The sequence below is a fragment of the Sminthopsis crassicaudata genome, chromosome 1, assembly GCF_048593235.1.
Source record: "Sminthopsis crassicaudata isolate SCR6 chromosome 1, ASM4859323v1, whole genome shotgun sequence".
In the NCBI taxonomy this organism is placed as follows: domain Eukaryota; kingdom Metazoa; phylum Chordata; class Mammalia; order Dasyuromorphia; family Dasyuridae; genus Sminthopsis; species Sminthopsis crassicaudata.
The window spans coordinates 406,600,576-406,625,728 of NC_133617.1; the positions used below are offsets into that span (position 1 = coordinate 406,600,576).

At 34.4% G+C, this 25,153-nt stretch overlaps 1 long non-coding RNA gene across 2 annotated transcripts in view; it reads right to left on the reverse strand.

Annotated features, from left to right (window-relative positions):
• Window positions 1-2,052: 2,052 nt before the first annotated feature.
• LOC141549989 (uncharacterized) overlaps window positions 2,053-25,153 on the reverse strand; it is a 31,414-nt gene continuing 8,313 nt past the window's right edge. For both annotated transcript variants that reach the window (XR_012484473.1, XR_012484472.1), the window contains one exon: window positions 2,053-2,206. This is a non-coding gene — a long non-coding RNA (uncharacterized LOC141549989). The remainder of the gene's footprint in view (window positions 2,207-25,153) is intronic.

Consider the following 25,153-nt stretch of genomic DNA (forward strand, 5'->3'; position numbering starts at 1 on the left):
AGATAAGTTCCAGGGTGGAAAATCCCTACTGTACTAGTCTGTTATATATAGGAATTTTAATTCACTTTCAGGACTTATATATGGGATGGCTACTTTTAAATGTATTTACTCTTCCTTAGAAGATTCCTGTGATAAAACAAAAGGAGAAGATAAGAGATAGGGATCAGAGTTTTCCCAAAATACCTGAAAGAATGGGAACCTTAGTGCCACTAGTTTCCTATTCACTTGGCCTCAGGCACTTCTGCCCCACCCCTTACCCCACCATTTCAAATTGAAAGCCCTTCCAGCAGTTTTGTTTTTTTTTTTTTTTTTCTTCTTGCTTGGTCTGCTTGGTTTATTATTTAAACCCCAACTGGACTGTCATTGCTGATTATACTTTAACTTAAAGCCTCTTATTCTATTGGAATTGCCCTGGCAGACTCAGTTTCTAGGACCATTTTCTGATTACTTGTTCTTAAAACCAACCAGAAATCACCCTTGGAAATCCCCAAGGTACAGGCACCTAGCTTCTGACCGGAAGTCTCTCTAATCTACTTCTCCAGTCTGTAACCCCAATTCCTTAATTAGTTTTTCAGCATCCTCAAAGGACACTGCAGTTTGGTATCAGACCTCTGAGTTTATGGTTTGCCTGCCTTGATGGTCTAAGTGTGAATACTCTGACACTCTGCTCAGAAATCTGAATCCTTTATGGAGCAGTTGTTACCTAGCTTCTCTGTTCTGGGTGGAGACAGGTGGAGCAATTCCAGACTCTATCCTTGTCCCTAGAGTCCCCTCCTAGGGCAGCACAATTGCCTGAGCACTGCTCCTCTATAAGCAGATGCTGAGCTAAGTGCACAAATGACTACAGACCATCTAACTCACAATAAATTGTCCATCTGAAATTGGATTCCCTGGCTGAGATGATACTCCAGAACTGCAGAAGACCTGACATGCAAGCAACAAGGGGGTCTTTGTACTGCTGTTAACAGTGCAGGGGTTATCAGGAAGAGACTTGTCCTTGACTAGATCCTTGCATCTTTTCTCATTTTATTTTGGTCAAATAGGGTTGGTCAAAATCATGATGCTGAGACCCTCCAAGATAATTCAATGGTTTGAATATTCAAGAGATATAGTATGGAATGTTATGTCTCAATTACCCTGCATTAGTTTCCCTGAATTGTTCTGCCTCAGTTTCCTTGAATTGTTCTGCCTCAATCTCCCTGGTGGCAACCCCCCTTCCTGGCCATTAGGACTGAAATAATTAGGGCTGGACCACTAGCATTCCAAAGAGTCATAAAACTACAGATGGTTTATCTCAGATACCTAGATGGGACCCTCTGAACCAGACTTAGTGGCTCCTAGCTTCCCAACTTATCAAAAGTTATGATCCTTCCTTATCCCCAACCTGTCAGAACTGAATTCATGGTCCTTTCCTGGAACTCCCACTCACCAGTTCTCTATCCTTCTGCCTTTGTTTCCCTGATAGCTGAAGCTCTATTAAGAATCCATGAAATCCCTTGCTCCTTGCTGGAAACTTTAAGACAAGAATCCGATCCAGCTAGCTAGGGTCAACATGAATCCTGTTTTGCCCTCAGTCTAAACTCTCCCTCTAATAAAATATTAAAAACCTCTAATCTCTATCTTGCCTCAGTTTCTCCAGTATTACAGGACATATGCTTGGTCCATTATTTTTTCTTTTCCTTCCCAAGATAATGCTCACTCTACAAAAAAATCCTTCTCATTTTCACAGAAAATCTCAAGGTTACACAGAATGTTCTCCAGAATGTGCTCCATATGGGGAATTTCAACACAGTAGTTTCCATGTGGTTTGGGGTTTTATAAGAAAGAATTCTCAATTTCAATTGAATTGAAATGTTATTACTTACACAAAAAAGACGGGGCTATCTAAAATCTACTTTTTAATACTTTTTAACTAGATGGATGTCTAGGTAACTTCACAGGAAGAACATGATGAGAGATCAGAGGTTGGCATCGTTTCAATTTCAGCAACTTTTCCATGGGATGTACTACCAGGCAGGATGGAATTGGGAACTGAAACATTAGTTTAGATGATTTGAGTTTCCCACCAGTGGTGGTAATTTCCTTGTTTTTTATTACAATAATAAGTATAGAACAAAAAGCAAACAAAAACAGTCTGAATCAGAAGAAAGCTGGTATTGACTTCTTTGCTGTCAGGACCATTTTCTGCCTTCAAAGATCCTAGAAGCTAAAATGGAAAGAGAGAAAAACTTAGCTGTAGGTTCTGTTTTAATGAATAAAAGTAGGGGAACAAAGTAATAGCTCTCCATCCACTTGTCCCTCCCATTTCCCAATCATTCCCAGGGATTGTTGCTGTCTGGGTTAGAAACCCTGAGGGTCTTCCCCACCCAGACAGATTTTTTTTTTTTTTTTTTGGAGTCTTAACCACTGAATAGGCATTGTTTCAATCAAACTGAGACCTCTTAAAGATGTTGGCTTAAAAAAGTTAAGGGTTCCCATTTCCTCCAGGGCCATCTCTAATCACCCTGTTTTATATCTGGCCACTTGACCCACATAGCTCCAGAAGAGAAAGTGAGGCTGGTGATTTTGCACTGCTTTCCCTCATTCAAATGCAATTCACTTGCATGTCATGGCATTACCTCCCTTAAGTCATAGTTGTTTTCAAGAACAAAGGACAAATAGCAACCATTCTTCCATTTCCTATAGTTGCCTTTCTTTTTGTCAGCAGACCAGAAACAAAGTATTCTCTCATTCTTTTATACCAGAGGGTATGGCACATAGTGGGTGCTTAATAAATGCCTCATGACTTGACAGGATAATCAGGAAGGCAAAATAATCAGTCTAGGATCAGGGTGAGGGTGAGCCTAGAGTCTGGAAGACCTGAGTTTATATCTGGCTTTAGACTCTTACTAACCATCTACTTCACAGGATTGCTGCAAAGATTAAATGAGATAATAAACAGGGCCTGGCATATAATTGGTGCTTAATAAAATGTAATTGGGAAATATGTAACCAAAAAAAAAAGTATGGTAAAGTATAATGTTACATTTTAAAACTAAGAATCTGTGCCCCATAGTGATTCTTATATATAGCTTAGTAGGTTCCCCTTTTTTTAATTTGAGTTTGACCACATTGCCCTATTAGCTATTGTTAATAACTATTTTAAAGGTACTATTCTCTCCCCTTCTTAAGTTTCCTGTAGCCACCTTATTTAAATATAGTGGCACAGTAGATAGAGTACTAGATCTGAAGTCAGGAAGACCTTAAGTGAAATCCAGACTCAGATATTGCCTGTGTGACCCTGGGCAAGTCACTTAATCCTGTTTGCTTCAGTTTCCTTTCGTAAAAAATAAGTTGGAGAAGGAAAGGCAAACTTTACCAGTGTCTTGCCAAGAAAACCTTAAATGGGTTGGACATGACTGAAAAATAACTGAACAATTAACACAGGTTTAGTAGTACATGTTTCTAATATAGTCTTTACAATGCACAGATGATACAGCTCTTATAAAGAACACCAAGACAGCCTAGGGGCAGCTAGGTGGCTCAGTGGATGGAACACAGGCTCTGAAGTTCACATCTGGTCTCAGATATTAACTTACTGTATAACTCTGGGCAAGTCACCTAATCCTGATTGCCTCCAAAAACTAAAAATGCCTTTATAGAAAATAAAGAGCCTGGTGAGAAACACATGTGACACAAAAGTACAATTCTGGGGAATGTGCTTACCTGAGAGACTTTCTAAATGTTTCTGTGACCCTTGAGTCAGGTGTGTCTCTAATGAAAGCCTTGTTTAATAAAATATACTTCAAACTTTTGGAGTTTATAAGACACTGCATGAACCAGAGTCATAACTACAAATCTTTGTACCTGACTCAAAAACACAAACTATATTCTACTCTTTCCTATTTTATTCTTCCCTTGTCCTCTCTACTCTTTGTCCAAACCTGAAAGTTGATATGATAACTAGTCTAGTTATCTAGGTTCTTTCTCAATTTTATTGCAGACACATGGGTACAGATAGATGGGAAGAAAGATACGATGAACAGATAAATAGGTAGACAAATGGGCTGGATGGGGAAGTCCAGATGACAAGAGTTGCCTCCTGACTGACAGATACTGGCTGTGTGACAATAAGCCACTTGATCTGTCAGTGCCTGCAGGCATTATCCTAAGACTTACAAGTTATAGACATGCTGCTGACCTTCATCAGAGAAGGGAGTTTCCCCACCAGAAATCCCCTTCATCATAAATCAAAATATATTTAGACTTATTTCGTCAGCATAGGAAACTCCTGTTTAGGAAATTACACAATGTGCGCCAGCACATACACACACACACACACACACACACACACACACACACACACACACACACAAATAAATTTGAAAATATTTCAATCGTCTAAGTAGAAAAATCCTAGTGTGAAAACTCCATTTACTAAAGCAGATGAGAAATTTGTAATCTTGGGTTTCTAAAGAAATGAATTGTTAAATGGCTTTCTCATAGTTATAACCAGTATGTGTTGAAATCAAGACCTGGACTTGGAAGACAAGAAACCTTGGGTTAAAATCTTACATTCAGTGCTTTTTTAGCTACATGATCCTGGCCAAGTCACTTAACCACTATGTGCCTCAATTTTCTCATCTGTAATATTAGGAAGCAGAACTAGATAGAGTCTTATATTCTTTAGTCTCTAAAATATGATACCACGATTTGTTTATGGTCACACAAGTAGTATATGCCTGAGACAGGATTTAAATTTAGGTTTTCTTGGCTCCAATGAGGACTTGCTATCCAATATACCATATTTCTCTGTAAAATATATAAAATATAACAATACTAATGAACTGAGGCTTTAAGAAAAGGAGACGGAAATGTAAAGGAGAAATACAATGGTTGATTTTGAACATCACTAATTACACCAAAGACTGAACAGTCACAGCACAAAGAACAACCTTTGCAAGTGCTTGCCAGGGGCTACTGTCTTAGCCAGAGGACAATCATGGTCCAAGTGCAGGGACATTCCATTGTTCCAATGACCCCAGGTCACCTAAGGCTTCCTTTATCCAAGACAAATCATGCTGCTTTTCAAATCAGTCTAGCTGCTACAAATTCAAAAATCACTGGACTTATTCCAGAATTACTTCATATCCAGGTCCTGTTCCATCCCAGCTGTCTTCCTCAGGCTTCCAGCCTCCAGGAGTATTTTGATAAAAAAATCATCTTGCTGCCAGCAGGAATAGACCACACTATTGTTCTTTGTGCTATGGGAAACACACACTCTTTTCCAACAAATGTGTTCTTCCAAACAATGGGATTCAGGCCAGTTGAAATCCCTGCTGAACATCTTAAACAGAGCTTCTAAGAACAAGCAATTTTAACCTTTTTGTGCATCATGGCCCTCTTTGGCAGTCTAGTGAAACCTATGGATCCCCTCTGAGAATAATGTTTCTAAACATATAAAATAAAATACATAGGATCACAAAGGAAAACTAATTATATTAAAACACAGTTATTAAAATATTTTAAAACAAGCTCACTGATCCCAAATGAAGAACTGTTGTCTTGGAGGAACATTTATTTAATGCTTCATTCTTCCCTTCATCCTCATGACAGGAGATATCCTAACTGGATTTCTGTTCTTATAGGACAGAGCAATATTATTCTCCATCTAATCACATCCTTTTCCAGCTTTTCCTCCAGTGATTCCATATCTTCTTCTCCCAACATGGTCAGATTTCCCCTTTCCTGAAAATATTTTTCACTTAATTTGAGCTTCTTATTCCTCTTATCACTCTACTCCCAAATATCTTGAATGTGCAGTCTACCACTGAGAGTTGTTTTGTCACTATCAATTCTCTTCTCATACTCATGTATGAAAATTTGTATAAATACGCTTTCACTTTACCACACTTCTGAAAAAATATTTTTCTCCAGAAATCAATAATGAAAAAACTGAAACCTAGAAAGTTTAAAAAATAAGTTTTCCAGGGCAGTTAGGTAGCACAGTGGATAGAGGATCTGAGTTCAAATGTGATCTCAGACACTTCCTAGCTGTATGACACTGGGCAAGTCACTTAACCCCAATTGCCTCAGCAAAAATAATAATAATAAAAAGTTCTCCTCAATATTTGATAAAAACTGCTGGGAAAAGAAGAAGTAAGTATGGCAGAAACTAGGCATTGACCCACACCTAATAGCATATATCAAAATAAGGTTAAAATGAGTTCATGATTTAGACATAAAGAGTGATGAATATAAGCAAATTAGAAGAACAAAGGACAGTTTAACTCTCATATCTGTGGAGAAGGAAGGAGTTTGTAACCAAAGGAGAACTGGAACTCATTATTGAACACCAAATAGATAATTTTGATTATATTAACTTAAAAAGTTTCTGTACAAACAAAACTAATGCAAACAAGATTAGAAAAGAAGCAATAAACTGGGAAAACATTTTTACATTTAAGGGTTCTGATAAAAGGCCTCATTTGTAAACTATATAGAGAATTGACTCAAATTTATAAGAATTCAAGCCATTCTCCAATTGATAAATGATCAAAGGATATAAACAATTTTCAGATGAAGAAATTAAAACCATTTCTAGTCATATGAAAAAGTGCTCTAAATAACTATTGATCAGAGAAATGCAAATTAAATCAACTCTGAGATACCACTATATACCTCTCAGATTGGCTAAGATGATAGGAAAAGACAATGACAAATGTTGGAGGGGATGTGGGAAAACTGGGACACTAATACATTGTTGGTGGAATTGTAAATGGATCCAGCCATTTTAGAGAACAATCTGGAATTATGCTCAAAAGTTACCAAATTGTCCATACCCTTTGATTCAGAAGTGTTTTACTGGGCCTATATCCCAAAGAGATCTTAAAGGAGGAAAAGGAACCCATATGTGCAAATGTTTGTGGCAGCCCTTTTTGTAGTGGCAAGAAACTGTAACCGAGTGGATAAATTATGGTATATGAATGTTATGGAATATTATTGTTCTATGAGCAGAATGATTTTAGAGAGACTTGGAGAGACTTACAGGAACTGATACTAAGTGAAATGAACAGAACCATGAGATCATTGTACATGGCAACAGCAATATTATATGACAATCAATTCTGATAGACATGGCTTTTTCCAACAATGAGATTATTGAGGTCAGTTTCAATGATTTGTGATGAAAAGAGCCATCTATACCCAGAGAGAGGACTGTGGGAATTGAGTGTGGATCACAACATAACATTTTCACTTTTTGTTGTTAGCTTGCATTTTGTTTTCTTTCTCATTTTTCTCTTTTTGAACTGATTTTTCTTGTTAGCAAGATAATTATATAAATATGTTTACATATATTGAATTCAACAGATATTTTAACATGTATAATATATATTGGATTACTTGCTGTCTAGGAGAGGGGTGGGGATAAGGAGGGGAAAATTTGGAGCACAAAGTTTTGTAAGGGTCAATGTTGAAAAATTATCCATGTTTTGAAAATAAAAAGTTTTAATAACATTTTTTTTAAAAAGTTCTTTGTCTTATTTAGACAGATAAGACATTCAAACAGACATTCAAATAAACTTTGGGTAAAATTTAGCTAGGGATGGTTAACATTAAAAAGAATACCAGAGGCCATCTAGTCTAACCCCTATGTGAACAAGACTTCTCTCTACCATATTCATAACCTGTGTTCATTAAGTTTTTTCTTGAGCACCTCCAAGGATTAATGAACTCTGTTGTAAACAGATTCTGTGATTTGAATAGGATTTGACCAAGATGGTCTCTGACATTCTTTCCAACTCAGAGATTCTAGAATTCCAAAGCCATTACAAATGGAATGGAAGGTGATTGTCCTAATCTGGGTTTAGCTAAGGGGTTCAGTCTCTCATGGTAGTGAGTTCTACATCATGGCAGAATGGCTGAATGATAAAGATGATTTTGAGTGAATCACAAGGCAAGATCAAATACAATTCCACCCCATCCCTCAGTTTGACATTTAAACCTGCCTCTAACCTATCCTTCCTGGCTATTTATATTACTCCTCTTCATTCACTCTATGATTCAATGAAACTGTTCTTGTTATTCTTCCATTCATCACAACTTTGCACAAGATATCTCATTCCTGATACTCATTCTGTCTTCATTGCCACCTTTTAAAAATCTGAATTTTCATAATGAACAGGCTGATTTCAGAAAAACTTTAAAGATTTACATGAGCTAATGCTAAATTAAGTGAGCAGAACCAAGAGAACATTACACAGTAACAAGATTATGTGATGATCAACCTCATCAAGATTATGTGATGGATTTGGTTGTTCTCAACAATGTGGTTTTTCAAGGCAATTTCAATAGTCTTGTGATAGAAAGTACCATTTGCATCCAGAGAAAGAACTATGGAAAATGAATGGGGATCAAAATATATTATTTTAACCTTTTTTTGGTTGGTGATTGCTTGCCTTTTTTTTTTTCTTTCTCCTGATTTTTGCCCTTATGATTTGATTTTTCTTGTGCAAGATGATGAATATGGAAATCTATTTGAAGAATTGCATATGTTTAACCTATATTGAGTTATTTGTTATCTTAAGGAAGGAAGGAGGAAGAAAATTTGGAATACAAGGTTTTGCAAAGGTGAATGCTGAAAACTAGTTTTGCAAGTAATTGGAAAAATAAAATACTATTAAAAATGTTTAAATGTGTATATAATGTATAACCTATATCATATCGCTTGCCATTTGGGGGAAGGGAATGGGAGAAAGTAAGAAAAAAATGGAAATCAAAATCTTATAAAAGTAATTGTTGAGAAATAAATAAATAAAGTCTAATGTAAAAGGCTGGAATTCCGGAGAAGTATACTTGAAGCAAGGTGTTAACTCAGTGGAATTGATGAGATGATGGTTCTTTAGTTCACATATATACTTAGTACTTAGTATGGTGATGTAATACTCTAGTTCAGACATTCAGTATGCTATAGTGATGTAGGACTTCAAATGAGACATTCCATCTTTGACCAGGCTTATGGTGGCTGTACTGCCTTCATCACTTCTCCACTAAGACCAAGGACTCAGGCTGATCATGAAATCCTTCAGAAAGCAAGCCAGTTTAAAATAAAATAAAAATCTGAATTTTCCTTCAATACCCCTTTCCAAAAGAAGCCTGGCTTTTGTTAATCCCATTAAACAACTAATACCTATTCCTAGAAGTACCTTGCTTGTCTTTTGTATATACTTAAATTTGGATGTGTTATCTCTCTAGAGATAACTTTGAAGGCCAGGATTCTGTTTTTATCTAAGTCATTCACCATACAGTGCTTATTATTATTATTTATAATTACATTATATATGTATATTATAATTATATATAACTATAATACATTATTATTATTAAATGCTTATTGGTTGATTAATCAATTGAATCTCTAAAGTTATAATTAATTTAGCTTTTGCATAGAGCAAACAAAAAGCCTGATGACTTAATCCAGAATGGAATTCTGTCACGAATCTCCCATTCAGCTTCCAAAGAACTTTTCAAGGGAAGTAGATACATGATGAGCACCTCTGAGTGATCTCTATATAAAAATTACCTTGCAATAGCTCATTCCAAACTCCCACACATCAGTTCACAAGAGGCAAAGAACACTAGTGCATGCTTTGAAGAGAACTACATTCTCATAAAAGCATTTCTTCTTAGAGAAAGATTGAGGGGGAAAAATCTCATCCTTACAAAGAAAACTATCTGACCCAACCAATTTTCAACTTATTTCTTGTAATGATAATGAAACAAAATATGAAGAAATCCTCTCCCCTAAGTACATAGGTAGGATTAGGTTTTCTATAAATTATTCACCAAAAGGAACAATAATATGTTAACACACATTTCCTGGAAAACTAAATTAAAAAACCCTCTTAAGTCAGAGTAAGCAAAAGAGACCTCTTCTACCTTGCTAAACAAGACCTTATTTCTGCTCAGGTGAACAAATGAATCTATTCCACAATTATTTCAAGTTCAAATCCTGTGTGAATTCATACCAATTTGCATCTTCTCCAGAATTAAAGATCTTTCCCTGACATTGATTAAGCTTCCTATTCAAGAAAGACTGATTAGGCTTGAAAATCATAAGAGATTTTAGACCAGATAATTTGCACTATTAACTTTTAAATTTTATAACAAAATAAAGTCCTGAGTGCTACATGCTTCTATAAAACTAAGTGTTAATTAAGCATTTATGATTGATACAATGTTGTTTCCCTTCAGGAATCTTACTGTCTGGATGAGGAGATAAGGCATGTTCACAAATAACTACAATATAAGAGAGTATGTGATACATGCCATAAAGGAGATACAAAATACTATTTTTTGTAATAACAAAGAAATGGAAAAAAAAAAGGATGCCTAGCAATTGGAAAGTGGCTAAATAAATTATGGTACATGTATGCAATAAAATGTTACTCCATTGTGAAAAACAATAAAATATGAAGAATTCAGAAAAGCATATTTTGAACCAGTGCAATTTAGAGTAAGCAGAACCCCACTCCCACCCTCAAAACAAATATAAACAATATTTTCAATAATGGAAGTCAAAAGATCAAAACAAAAATCCTATGCTACATTAATATAACAGCTTCATTAGACCATGGAGAAAAACTAAAACAATATATATAATTTTTCCTTCTTTGCAGAGATAGGGCTCTATGAGCATAGAATATTGTACTTATTGTAGGATATGGTTGGTGGATCAGTTAATCTTGCTAACCTGGTTTTTCTACTCTTTTTGTTTCTTATTTTTTTTAAAAAACAAAGAATGATTCAATGAGTTGAGAAAAGAGGAGGGATATAGTTGAAAATAGTGATATGAAAACAAAATATATCAAAAATTACTTTTAAAGTGCTAGAAAATATTCAAAGTACAGAGAGAACATATTCAACTAGGAGATTAAAGAAAGATTTCATAGGGGTAGTTTGTGCCTTTCAAAATGGATAGGAATTTGACAGGTGGAAACAGAAATGTTACAGAATAATGCGACAGCTTGATCAAAATTATAGACATGGAAAAACATGAAATATATTTAAGGAAATCAAATCATCTAGTTTCTTTACTATAGAGTACAAAAAAAGAATAGTAGGAAACAAAGCTGGAAAAGTTGTTGCCCAATTTAAATATAAATTCTTTTCTAATGTGGTTTGTTCTGTTTTTTGTATTTGTATCTATAACACCTGACTCATAGAAGCTGCTTAATAAATACTTGTTGACTGAATAGTTGAAAGCAGATTTTAGAAGTTACTAGGTAGGGAAGGAAAGTCAATCAATCTCAAATTCATTTCCAAAATAGTATTTCTAACAGCTATGTAACCTTACAAATATATTTTTCTCTTTCAGTTCTTCCCAGGCACTTAAACCATTCTATATGCAATGACACAGATTCTTGAAATGGTGGTTGAATTGTCTGTACATTAGTGTCCATCCCCTTACTTTACAATGGTATTTATAAAATTCAGAAGAAAAAGACTTCCCACTCAAAAAAAAAACAAAACCCACATATATTACTAATCTTTCATTTCATTCTCCTAATAATATTTCTATTTGTGTTTTGATTGTCCACTTAGGAGCAGCAGTTGTTTTTTAAAATAATGATCATTTTGGTTTTTTTGTCTTCTGATTACTGAACCTCTCTGATTTCAGTAATTTCTTAAGTCATGGCCTCAAGTTCATTGGAATCTTCTTCTCCTTCCTGAGAAGCTTTCCATATAAATGCATTGATGACTCTGGGAACTGCCAGTATGATGTTCACTGATGGAGCATGGTTTATTCTATTATTCATAACATTCTACAGTTTTAATTCTGAATGTGCCTCAGAAATGTCACCATTAACCCTACTCCCACTTTAAATTTAAATTTTTCAACATAATAGAAGGCAGTGTTTATCAAATGAAGCATTCTCATTCTTACAAGCAGGTTCTTTACATTGTAGGACTTCTCATGGTAATATCAATCACCAGTGTGTAACAATGCTATCAGTGGAAATTACATGTCACAATCCATAGAATCCATAATTAAAGAGAATCATAACATCATCAGAACTGAAATCAACCTATGAGGATTTCTTGGAAGAGGAATTATCTGCCACATCTCATCTCCAGTGGCCATCTGGATTTTGCATGAAGACCACCAGTAAGGAGAAATTCACTGCCTTCATAGAAGTTCATTCTAGTTGGGCCAACTCAAATTATTAGAATAATTTTCCTTAGGTTGAGCCAAAATCTGTCTCTAACTTCCATTCATTGCTACTAGCTCTGCCTTCTGCAGCTAAGTAAAATAAGCCTAATTCTTCTTTCAAATCTTTATTGCAATTTTTTTTGAGTTGGAAATGAATTGCATAACTCATGTTTTGAATCTGTGTGTTGGGCTGACAGAGTTAGGTACAACATTTCTTAAAGATCTCCAAAGCTAAATTATGACACCCTCTGTAAATGCTCAAAAGCATATATTCTTTCTTTTTGTCTTCATATATCAAGGACTGAAGAGGAGAGGGGATGAATAATGGGATCCCCAGCTCCAGTCTGGTAAGAACATTCTCAACGAGTACTAAGCTACTTCTGGGGAAACGTGTAGCTCAAGACTAAAAGAACTTGGTACTTTAATATAAAAGGCACTAATAGGTTCCTTAATATCGATCCCACCCTGTGACAGAAGCAAAAGTAAAGAATGCTTCTGATTAAAAAAAAAAGAATACTTTCCATCTCATTCTTTTCCTTTCTGCCCTTGGAATTCATGGCAAGTAGTTTTTATTCCAGGGCTTATTGTGAGGGGAGGAAAAGAGGCAGCATCCTTTCCTTTATTCCCACCCTAGTAACATATTATCTATGGGCTCACAACCACAAAAAGCATGAGCTCTGCTAAGTGAACTGAACCTGAGCCTCTGGCCCAGGGTTATTTCTGTTTGTTTTGTCCTGATTTGTATTTAATTCTTGCATACAGGTACCTGTACAATGAGATGGAGATTTCTAGGTTTAGAATTTATCTCAGGAGTTAGAGAGGTTAGGGTTCCTGAGCTGACTGGCAACAGAACTTTTCTCAACATAGAAAATGCTGACCAATTAGAGAATGAGCACAGCCCTTGGCTTTGCTTGCCAATCCCTGAAGGGAATTATTTAGACAATGCAGAACTAAAATGAAATTCTCCCCCCCCCAAAAAAAAAAAAAAAAAAGCTATTCAGCATTCCCACATTGCCTAATATTCTGAAGTTTTAAGTCTCAGTTTTTTTGGGGAAAACATAATAGTAGTTGTTTCTGTTGTTTCCCTTAAGTAAGAGTGGCTAGGGGGTTAAAAAAAAAAAAAAAAGTTTTGTTTTGTTTCAAATCAAGGAAACTGGGCCAAGGCATTTAATTGCCTTCCTCTTGATAACCTTAAACTTAAACCTAGAGGAATTTGTTGGATGAAATAATGAATAGAGGTCAGAGATAAGTAGCAGACTGATAGCATGTTATTGTTGGTTAATGAAGATAACTTCATGAACAATGTTTGCCTTTTTTGATTTGAGAATTAGATATTGTAGACTCTATTGTTTTATGGCATACGTTTTTAGTTTGCTCTAGACAATAATTAAGCTATTCTCTTTCCTTTGTCATTATTTTTCAATTGGAATTTGGTCTCTTATGACTCCTGGATTCTTTAAATACTATGTTACACTGTCTATTTATATTAAATTCATAATATAAAATCCCCAGCACACAAAATATCTAACAATATCTCTGTTCACTAGCAATTTATAAAATCAGGGGATTTTAATAATATTACACATTACTTTTATTCCCATTAAATTCTGACTTAATTTTTTTTTTTAAATACTATGGTCCTATATATTGGATAGGCTCCAAAGCCTGAAAGGTCTTGATTCAAGTCCCACCTTTGACATATGCTAATTATTATCCAGACAACACACTTGACCTCATTGTGCTCTTGGTAAATCTCAAAGACAATTAATTGCAGAAAAGTTAGTAATCTTCACTGGTAGGGGAAGTAACCTATACTAGTGATTATCCTAGGACTAATCACTATCTGTATGTTGCTCAAATAGAAAATAGATATAGATAGGTAGATAGATAATAGGTAAATAGATAAAGAAATTAGGTAGATGGATGGAGAGATAGAGACAGACAGACACACACACACACACACACACAAAGAGAGAGAAAGGGAGAGAGATTATTATCTATTTACATACTTATCATCTCTCCCTCTCCCATACCTAATAGACATGGACTGTTTTTGTTTTTTCTTTGTATGCTCAAGGCTTAGTATAGTGTCTGGCACATAATAAGCATATATGAAATACTGTGGCTTGATAGGCTAGGATTCTTCTCCATGTCTTTCTACAATTCTTCCACTGAGGAATCAAGAATTATTTTTGGGTCCTAGACTTGGGCTGCCCATTTCTTTTCACTTGGTCTCACTACATGAGCAACTGACCTCCTTTACCGTATATATCTATGATGATCCTTTTAATATTACTTATCATACAAGTATTACAGCTGATAAAGGATAGAGTGAAAGATGATAGAGAAAAGATAGGGATTTACCTGAGCTCTTTCTTTCCCTTCAAACACTTTCCCTTTCTGGATGTGGATAGCATCTTCCATCTAAAATTTATTGGAATTGCCTTAGATCACTGAATTGCTAAGAAGGGCTAAGTCTCTGTTGCTGTGTACAATGTTTTCTGGTTGTGCTTACTTCACTCAGCATCAGTTCATCTAAATGTATTCATATAAATGGTTCCCCCCCCCCAAAAAAAAAAGGCTTTTTCAAAATCAGCCCATGCATCATTTTTTATAGAACAAAAATATTCCACTATTTTCATATGTCATAACTGATTCAGCCATTCCCCAATTCATGGGCATGAACTCATTTTCCAATTCTTTCCCACCACAAAAATAACTGCAACAAACATTTTTGTACATGTAGGTTCTTTCCTCTCTTTACAATTTCTTTGGGATACAGACCCAGTAATGGCACTGCTGGACCAAAGGGTATGCATAGTTTTATAGATCTTTGGCCATAACTCCAAATTGCTCTCTGATCAGTTTATAATACCACCAAAAATGCAATAGTGTCCTGATTTTCTATATTCCCTTCAACATTTATCATTATTTTTCTGTCATCTTAGCCAATCTGATACATGTAAGATGGTATCTCAGAGTTGTTTTAAATTGTATTTCTTTAACCAATAGTGATTTAGCACATTTTTATGTGACTATATATGGCTTTAATTTCTTCATCTAATAATTATCTTTTCATATCCCCATTTATCAATTGGGGAATGACTTGTATTCTTATAAATTTGACTCTGTTCTCTATATATTTTAGAAATGAGGCCTTTATCAGAAACACTGTGGATGTTTTGTGGATATATATGTATAAGAAACATATATGTGAAAATTATATTTGGTAATATGGTATAGTCTCCTGATACCATACATCTATCTCTAGCCTCTGGATCCCATACTGTTTTGATTCTTTGAATTAAAAATCACTCAGCAGTCTCAGCAGTCATGTAGTCATGCTGTTAAATGCATATAATGCATAAAAATATTATATATTCATTATATACATGTGTTTATTCTATCTATATAAACATTTAAGTCCCATATAAAGTAAATGGAATTTTTGTGGCAGTAACTAGGATTTGAATTTCATATTTCCCCTTCTTCTGATGATAGCTTCTCATTATTGTGTTGTTAATTATTCTTCAACTATAAATGCCCAGACAAAGGTGGCATACCACATGGATTCAGAATATGTCTCAGTTCTATTCCCTATTAATATATAAGGTTGGCGAATCACTTTTAACTCTAAGCTGTTAACATGTACTTGGTCACCAATCAAGAGAGCTCCCAAACCAGTGTTCTTTTCACTACACCACACTGCCTCATCTGTTTCTATTTTAAATTCAATGATTAAGTTTATACTGAAGTAATACTTCTAAAGAAATTTGTAAATCAAGGAACTGGAAAATGAGTGGATGTTCATCAGAGCTGAATAAGTTATGGTATATGAACATTATGGAATATTACTGTTCTCTTAAGAAATGATCAGCAGGATGGTTTCAAAAAGGCCTGGAGAGACTTACATGAACTGATGCTGAGTGAAGTGAGTAGAACCAAGAAAACATTCTACATAGCATTAACAAGATTATGTGGGTGATCAATTCTGATGAGCATGATGCTTTTCAATAGCTGGGTGATTTCAGCCAGTTCCAGTGGTCCTGTGATGGGAAGAGCATCTATACCCAGAGAGAGGACTGTGGGAACTGAATTGTTGTTACTTGCTTGCATTTTGTTTTCTTTCTCATTTTTTCCCTTTTTGATCTGATTTTTCTTGTGCAGCATGATAATTGTGGAAATATATGTAGAAAAAATGCTCATGTTTAACATTTATTAGATTGCTTGTCCTCTGGGGGAGAAACTGGGGGAAAGGGAGGGAGAAAAAAAAATTGGAACACAAGGTTTTGCAAGGATGATGAAAACTATCTATGCAAATATTTTGAAAATAAAAAGCTTTTTAAAAAAATTTTAAAAAGAAACACCCAAAAAAAGAGATTTGCAAAACAAAAGCAAGAAAGATCATATATGCATAAACATCAGAATGAATCTTGTAGTTACAAATAAAAGGGGGAAATGGCAATAAATTTACAATAGACCTTATTTATTGAAACCATGAAAACATGGTTTTGTGGCAAGTAAACTTTGAATAAAGTTTTATTGTACAGACAGCTCACAATTATCCACATGTAGATTATATCTACTTTGTAAATTATCTAAGACGTGCTTTCTATTTGGAGCTGATTGCTGCTCAGGAAGTATGTTTGAAAAATGCAAACTAATTGAACATAAACAACCATAATTAAAAGACTGGCTCTCCAGCAAACATCATGTATTCCAAAGTAACATGTAAATTTTATTGTACTTTGACATTTCAAGAGGCCAAGATGGTGTTAATATAGGGATGTCCTCTGCTGAAATAGATTGTAATCCCTTTACTATTAAATAGAGAGTTTTCATGAATCGTTGAAACCTAAAAAATTAGGTACCACATAAACAAACTCTGCTGTCATGCCCCTCCAAACATTCTGAAACTCAAACAATAGAAAATCAACAAATTCATACTCAGAGCCATTCCACTTTGGTGGAATTTAACACGATTCATTCTGCTGGTAAAGAGAGTACATCTTGGCCCTGGTACAAAGCAATTAAGGAAATAAAAGTAGAGAGATTATTAAATATAGCTAGAAACTAACCATCATGAGGAATGGTATTAACTCCAAAGAAGTCCAAAAAGCTAACCTCAAAGGAGAAATACTCCAACACAACTATAAACAGAGACTCAATGGAAAAAAAAAAAAGGCAGGGGGAAAGGAAGATTCCATTTTTGTATACATAAAAGAAATTAAGCAAGAGATAAAAAATTAAATGAAAACTCTACAGGAAAGAATTGAAAGGAAGAAAAAGTTTATAATAAGAAGTATTAAACAATACTTACAAATGGAAATAGCATTACTTCTTGAAAATAAGAATGGAATAAACAAATATTAGCAACTCCATACATTTTTAAAAATAGAACAAATTTTAAAAATTTTAAATAGAGGAAAATGTAAAGCCTGTGGTATCAGAAACAACTTGGAAAATAGATCAGGGAAAGATTATTTAAGAATCTGTTGACTCCCCTGAAAAGCATAATTTTAAAAAAACAAAACATAAAAATCATATTTGAACAAATTACAAATAAAAGTTGTTCAGATCTACAAGGACCAGAAAAGAATGTAAAATCTAAAAGAATTCATTGATAAATCCTGAAACCTCAAAAGAAAAAAATCCAGTAATTTCATAGTCAATGTCAAAAAAATTTTTATAAATAGATAACTGCAGAAAGAAAGTTCAAGTACCAAGGGACCACAATTAATATCACACAAGATCTTAAAGCCTTTAAGATAAACAAAGGAACTCTTGGGACACAATCCAAAAGGCAAAAGGCCATGTTGGTAAATATTTATCAACTGGCATATGTGATCTCTGTCTTTCTGTCTCTTTCTCCATTTTTTTCTGTTTCTATATGTATATGTTGTGTATGTGTGTGTACACACACACATGTAAAGATATGCATGTACACTTTTAGGTTTTATCTTAACATTTTCTACATTTTCTTAAAAGACAATCCTATGGAACAATAAAGCAAGCCTTTATTTGTAGCATTTGCCTATTTGTGAAGTGTAAATGCTTAACTAAAAAATTAACAATTGGTTCTCAAGAGCCTGTACCAGCTGGTTCTAACACACCCCTGAGTCATAACCAAGAATAACTTACATTGAAAAGCTAAGTATATTTCTACAGGGAAAAAAAAAATAGAACTTCAATGGAATAGAGAACTTTCAATGTTATTTAAACTTTTAAGCATTCTTGATAAAAAAAGACCAGAGCTGAGTAGGAACTTTGAAATGCAAACACAAGACAATATAAACCTAGAGCATTTATTTGAACATTTGAATGGGGCTTTAAGAAAACCATATGCTAAAATTCTAGTAGGGGAAAAAAATGTCACTTTAAGATCTTAATGTCTTCAATGGTTTCAAAACTTATTAAATACAAACTATGAACTCAAGAATGGACTTCCTAATTGGATAGAAAAGATGTTAGTTAGTAGTAAGCATCAAAGATCCAAGAATTTATCTTGACTTCTGGACCCAAATCCCTTTGCTCTTCATGAGGTAATGGCTCTGCTGACTGATTCATCTTCCAAAAATTCTGGTCCAAGCTTCTTCATTAAGTCAGAAGCAACCTCCTTTTTTTGTTTCAGTAGGCAATTGAGGAAATGTCTTAAGAACACAAAAGAACAGTTCTAAACCATTTTTTCCCTCTTCTTCTCTGTCTTCATCTGTTAATTTCCCCACCATCTTTGTCTCATTTTACTGACCAGACAAATTACTTGGATATTATCCCAGTAATTTGACATCAATACCTATAAGAGTTTATTATATACCAATGTCCTATTCACAAGTCTAATATTACCAATTTGCTCTCTCATCACTGATCTTTTGATTACTTCCCTCTGAAACAGCTATTCCAACTATAACACAGAATTACCTTCTGTTAGGTTCTTACTAAGTGCTAATGAGATGAGATGATAGGTTCTTACTAAGAGCTAAGTCGATACTTAACAATTTTCTAGTTCCAGTTTTTGAGGGGAGTTTTACCCCTTCGAACTTCTGAGGAGGAGCTTACATGTTTAAGAGGAGCAAGTTCCATTGGTTGAAGTATTTTTTCCCAGAAGCCCCTGAGTTATTCCACGCCCATTCTCTGGGAGGATAAAAGAAGCAACATGGAGCAAGGGAGAGGAGTCTCTACTTTATGTCAGAGTTGGTGGCTCTCTACAGGAAGAAGAATCTGGCTGAGAGATTGAGTTGAGACAGCAGATCTCCTCCCAGAGATCGATCGGCAATTTCTGGAGACAACAGAACATTACAACCTTCCTCCTGTTAGAAAGCATTCAGTAAACTAGCATGGCTAACTAGTTTTCTATTCATGATACCAAAGTGTTTATACAAAATTACTGAGCACTCAAACACTAGGACCTTGAAATATTATATTTTGAAATGGCCTATGAATCAGACAGGCAACATTCATTTATAAAACACTGAAAATTCAAATACAAAAGTTATAAGATAGCCCCTACTTCTCCAAGGTGATTATGTTCTACTAGAGTCAAAGCAGATCCCTTAAGTCTCTCCATTGATTTCTCATAGTTTTCTTTATCCGTAATCCACCATTCCTCCTTCTAAGGTATACTCTCAGAATTCAAATAACTCAACACTATTCCTCATGGAAAAGAAAGCTTGCTGAAAAATACCATAACTTTCCATACCAAGTGCCTGGAATTATAAATCTAAGAATATATGTGAAAAAGCCATGAATTCTTAGATCCATGAAATCAAAACTGTAGAGCCAGAAGATCAGACATTATCTAAACCAGTGGTATCAAACTCAAATAGAAACAGGGACTATTAAACCATGGCTATGGATCCCTGAAGACTACACATTGACTTAATTTTTAAAATGGAGTATTATCTACATTTTAATATTTTCATTAAGTATTTCCCAAATGCATTTTAATCTGGTTCTGGCTACCTCTGATCTAATCCAAACCCTTCATTAAGGCATAAAGTGGTGAAGTAATTTGCCCAACATCACACAGATTGTAATTAGCGGAGCCAAGAATTCAACTTACATATGGTTAGCCCAAAACTAGTGCTATTTTTGCTTGCCAAATTCAATACATCTTGTCTGTGCAGCAAGTAGAGAAATTCATGTAGGAATAATTTTGAGACTAGAACTAAATTAATAATAATAATTAATTTGAGACTAGAAAATTATGAACCTTAGTAAAAAATCCACCAATGTTTATATTAAGACAACAGTAGTTTATAATAAAATTCCTCCATGAAAGCACAAAGTCAGTTAGTGTTAAATAGCTAGTTAATAATAACTATCATTTTTATCATATCTGCTTTGTGTCAGGCATTGTGCTAATTACATAATACAACTATTGGGAGATAGGTGCTATAATTGTCTCCATTTTATAGTTGAGGAAACCAAAGCAAAGGTTAAGTGATTTATCCAAGATCACACAGGAAATAAATATCTGAGGTAGAATTTTAACTCAGGTGTTCCTGATCACAGACCTGGTACTCTTTGTACTAGACCCTCCCTGCAAAACAATGGACTTGGTATTGTACTATCTGGGTTTGAGTTCTAATTCCACCACTAAATTTATTTGTGACTCTGTACCAATCTTTTCACCTTTCAATCTCAGTTTTCTTATCTATAAAATAGGATTAATATCTTCCTTACTTCTTTCTTAGTGTTATGACACAAGCCCTTTGTAAATTATGAAGTATTACATAAATTAAAATTATTATTAACATTCTAATGGTCTAGCAGTGCTGATCCTGAGCTCTCAAAAGTTATTGCAATAGAATGCATGCCAGGGCACATCTTACCAAGATAGAGAGTTCACATTTATACTGGAAACAGTTTGTGCAGCCTGGTTAATTTTGGAGATAATTTAAAACCAGAAGATTGGCCACAGGATGTTGCATTCTTTTTTTTTTTCTTTTTTTGTCGCAGAAACTCAACAAATGGACTTCTAAGATACAGAGGATTTCCGGTCTACCTCAGTAGAAAAAATAGCCACATTATGAAACCTCAGATATTTTGAAGTATTGAAATAATAAAATATATAACCTACTTATCACACACAAAAAGCCAAAATATCAAAAGAGAAGCTTCCAAATACAAAACTGTAGAATGTGCATTTTATACTTTTAACTTGACTTGTTCTTTTGCTTTAGTCTTTTCAGTATACATCTATTCCAGTTGTCTTGAACATTCAAAGTTCCAAGTATTCATAGTTATGTATTAAGATTCAAAAATGTCTTGAATTTACCTGGCCAAACTGTTTCTTTCTGAAAATTTATTTTTAACATTGTTTAAAAAAAAATAATTGACCTCCAAATTCTTTCCCTCCCACCAATCCTTCCCCCACCCATTTAAAAGACAAGCAATATGATACCCATATTAAGATCTGCAGAAATCATGCAAAAGACAGTTCCATACTATAAAACAACAATAAAAGAAAAAGAAAAGAAAAGAAAAGAAAAGAAAAGAAAAGAAAAGAAAAGAAAAGAAAAGAAAAGAAAAGAAAAGAAAAGAAAGAGAAAAAGAAAAAAACTTTACTTCAATTTGTGCTCAGAGTATATCAGTTCTTTCTTTGGAGGTGGAAAGCAATTTTCATCAAGAATCCTTCGTAACTGTCTTGGATTACTGTATTAATCAGAAAAGCTAAGTCTTTTACAGTAGATCATCATTACAATATTGCTGTTACTGTGTGCAATGATCTAGTTCTGCACATTTTATTTTGTATCACTTCATAATAGGTATTCCTAGATTTTTTCTGAAAACACCCTCATCATTTATCATAGAACAATAGTGTTCCATCACAATGATATGTTATAACTTATCTAGTCATTCTTTGATTGATGGGAATTCCCTCAATTTCCAACTTTTTGCCATCAAAAGAACAGCTTTAAATATTTTTGTCCTTTTTTCTTTTCTTTGGTTTCTTTGGGATATAAATACAAAACTGATATTGCTAAATCAAAGGATATAGAACTGTGACCAAGAAGTCTGAATGGGCAATGCAGTTGCCAATCAGTCGTAGCAGTACCAAGGCCAGCAGGTCTCCTATAATCTTTTTCTGTCCAATTCTCAAATCCCCTCTGGACTGAGAGCTCTGATATTCTTACTTCCACTGTCCTTGCCACCTTCACTCCCCACTGCTGGTGCTACAGTCCAAGCATTCTACCTGGCTCCTGCCTTTATATCACAGACCTCTCCTGCTAACTTAAGTTATCTTAGACTGCAAAAATGTCTCACTACAACTTTTTATTGTCTCTCTTGCTCCAGAAATCAATGTGAGGTATTTGGAAGGGAATGTTGGGAGAGTTTGACTGATTCTGCTTTTACCCATATCTTGGTTCTTTCTGGTCATAGTCTTTCTTACAACTTTGTACTTTACACATTTTCTTCTTTATGGCTTTCTTAGAACAGCAAAAAATACCATATTTAGGGGAAAGTTCATGGAAAAAAGTGGGAAAGGAGGAAATAAGTATTTAAATAGTACCTATTATGTGTCAGGCAGTGGTAAGTGTCTAAGATCAGATTTAAAGAGTTAAAAGTTTTCCTGACTCCATGCTTAGTATCCTATCCAATATACCACCTCACTGACATTGTGTCAAAAGAGCAAGATCAAATTCCAGTTCTGCTGGAAAGCCCATTAGCCTCTTTGAGCATCAGATTCCACATTTGTAAAATGTAAGAGATTGAACAAATCAAAGTTCTTTCCACATCTAAATTAATGATCTTAAGAATCTTCTCTGGCCTTTAAAATAGAGTAGATGAACTCTATATTCAAAATTTCAGTTGGTCAACAAAAATTTATTATCTTTCACATGCCAGATAGCATGCTAAGTGCTGGGCATGTAAATAAAGACAAAAGACAGTCATTGTTCAAGAACTTTAGAGGATATTGGTTCCAAGGAATTTTTCTAAACTACTCTCTGTTAATCTCTGAATAAATGACTCAGCAGTCTAACATCTAAAAAAGACAGACTACTTTCAATTATAATCACTTTCTATAATACAAATAATGTTATAATTCAAAATTTTATAATACAAATGACCAGCTAGTTGGTACAGTGACTAGAACACTGAACCTGGAGTCAGAGAGATTAGAGTTCAAAATCTAGGTTTAGAAACCTACTGTGTGACTGTGGGCAAGTCATTTAACTCTATTTGACTCAGTTTCCTCTTCTGAAAAAGAAGCTGGAAAAGGAAATAGCAAATTACTCCAATATCTTTATCAAGAAAAGCCCAAATGGGGTCACATAGAGTCTGAAACAACTGAACAATAGCAATACAATCTGACCATAATTTCATTTTTTCATAAATAATCCTTGCTTCCCTCTGTAACTGCCATTTCTTTTCTCCCCCTACAATAAAAACTTGTTCCCTCGAAGCTAAACACTAATTAATTTGACAAAGTGACATATATGAATGAATCATGTAAAATATAAATTTATATCTAAAATTTATTTGGAACTTTCTTGAGAGAACACGTTTGCAAGTTTTTGGTTTTTTTTAAACGACTATTTCTATGGTGTAAGTGTATTGATACCTATTTTATCGACATAGGTCATGAAACTATTAAGATACAGAGAGGCTTCAATCTGACATTTAGTAACATAATTGAGTTCTCTTGTGTGGTGTGAAAAGTATGATAAATATTGAATCAAAAGATTCTAATTCTGTTTAAATCTTGACTCTGCCACTTAATACTTACAAAACTTTGAGCAAATTACTTAATGTCTTGCCATTAAAAAGCTTCTTAAATTGTACTGTAAAATTCAGGGATTAAACTAGATGATCTCAAGTCCTTTCAAGATCCAAGTTGATGAGAATATGACAATAGACCCCTCCCATAGAGAAAATGTGTGCATTTTAATCATGATTAATAATCAAGAGAAATATTATTACTGTCTATCCTCTGAGAGTAGCATGATACCATGGTTTTTTGGTAAGATACATATTTAGGAGTAGATGGAGTCTTTCTGTGATCAGGAAATGACACTTCAGTTGTGTTGAGGACAGCATAATTACTTAATACTGTTTGTATCACTTAATAGTAACTCTTAATAGGACTTTCTAGAAGGACCTTGATGAAAATCATGAAAACAATGCTGCATTTAAACTTTTCTTCATATTAATGCTCTTTCCCTAGAGAAAGCTAATAGCATAATATTCCAAAGAGATGATGTACTCATCAACCTTGACCTGTCTTTGAATGAGAACTTAAAAAAAAAAGCCAATCTAACCTCCAGATGTTCCATTAGAAAAACACAGACTATTGTGATATTTGAATTTAACTACTTCAGTGTTTATAAAGAAAAGTAACACTATAAAAAAGCAGCATTACCAGCCATCCATTTGGAGTTGATCTGTTTCTTCAGCATAGAAAGATTTCAAAACCCAATTTATAAAAGTCAACTCTGAAACTGTATACTCTGTGAAACTTTTATACAGTTGTTTTTAGGAAAGTCAAAATTGAAAGGAGGAAGAGAGTCTGCATGACATCTCTCTAACTCCATCATCTTGCCATAGAAAGCCTGAGGTTATAAAAGTTTATACAAAATCAGAAGTGGTGTCTAAGCATCTCCCTTAGTCCTGGAATATGAGTATTCTTTTGTCTAGGAAATTCTATTCCCTGATTTTGGAGTGGGGGAACAAAGAATAGCACACCTAAGGAAGAAACAATGTTTTAGAGATCCAGCCTAACTCACTTAGTCCTTAAATTGTACTGATTCTGTTTTTGAGATTTAATTGGCTGAGAACTAAGATTCAAGACATTAACTTGGTCTCCATGTCTCCTAAGTACAAAATCAGAAAAAAAGATAGGAATAATTATTCTTTCAGGCTTTTGATCAGCAGACCAATATGGGCAGCACAGAGGCTAAAAAACTGTGCCCAAAAGAATCAATGTATCCTTGATGAACATATTTTTCTTTCTATGAC